A 735-nucleotide genomic window follows, 5' to 3' on the forward strand; every position below is an offset into this window, starting at 1 on the left:
TACTCTTTAGCAAATGTTTCATGTAAAAAGGTTAAAGTGATGTATCCATTTCCTCAATGTTCACTTGATGTTGTAATGCTCTTCTACAAGCCAAGTACCAAAATGTGTATGTCATGTTTTATCAGTTTGGGGAAACTGATCATACCAGCTACTGTGCATCACATTGATAGTTTACAAGGACTTCACAATGCACATTAAACCATTTCTGCCTGTGTTTACATTGTGTCATTAAGCCATTTGATGCTTGTAAACAAAGACATGTCCCTTGTAATGCTTGGAAAATGGCCGGATAATCCCATGGAACTGATCAATCAAATCTAAATAAACAAATATTTTTGCAGAGTGGCAGTAGATGAGCTTAATGGGTGTTTTGTTAGTTTTGTGCGTCACTGAAGAACAGCACATAGAAAAAGGGTTTGCAATCATAAGTGATAGAGAGAAAGTAAATATGTGTCCCTCAAAAGTTTGCTTTAGATTAAATAAAATAAAAAGTAATCTCAAATATTTGCTCATGTGGTCAGAAGCACTTTGGTAGGGCATCAGTAAGCCTGGTTTAGTTACTGTACATACTAGGGATTTAGATAAGGTGTGCCCTCAAGCTAATCAACATTGGCCAGAGATTACATTTTTTTTTAAAAGGTGCATGGGCCTTTCTGATAAAGGTTGTGCCAATATTGCATAAAAATGTATGAGAAGGGCACGTCTTCCTTCAAAGTTTAAATAACACACTACATA

This window comes from Notothenia rossii (assembly GCF_949606895.1).
Source record: "Notothenia rossii genome assembly, chromosome: 7".
Classification (NCBI taxonomy): domain Eukaryota; kingdom Metazoa; phylum Chordata; class Actinopteri; order Perciformes; family Nototheniidae; genus Notothenia; species Notothenia rossii.